Raw genomic sequence first — 480 nt, 5'->3', positions numbered from 1 at the left:
CAGAGCTGCCATTCAGCCTTGTTGAATGAGTCGAAAGTGTTTCACACATGCCAAAAGATTAATCCAAGGTATATGATCCAAGGATATGATTCTTTTGTCAAGCTTTTTTTTTCCTCCTGTTTCTGCCTTGATTTATAAATTGGATTGATCACAAGTAAGTGATCATATCCTTGCACCAGGTCTTTGCTTGTGACACACACACTCCTTGACTCTCTCAATTTCTATTAGTGGGTGAGAGCAGGATATCATCCCTGCTCAGAAGCTTACTGAGAAGGGTAGGAGAGTTAGTGAAATAAGCCTTGGGCTTCTGCTGCTGTATGAGGTTAGGACATGAGGAGCCCATAAGTTTGAAGGTGATACAGCAAATATGTGCTTAAGTTGGTGTTATGGCCTATATAACTCAAACCTCTTGCACACTGTGTTGTGTTTAGTGTTGCTTTAGTCCTAGGCTTTGTGTCTGATACTCCTTACCAGTTGCCA

Source organism: Acanthisitta chloris, unplaced genomic scaffold, assembly GCF_000695815.1.
Source record: "Acanthisitta chloris isolate BGI_N310 unplaced genomic scaffold, ASM69581v1 scaffold41433, whole genome shotgun sequence".
NCBI classification, from domain to species: Eukaryota; Metazoa; Chordata; class Aves; order Passeriformes; family Acanthisittidae; genus Acanthisitta; species Acanthisitta chloris.
The sequence above is the reverse complement of the archived record's forward strand: the minus strand, read 5'-3'. Positions refer to the sequence as shown.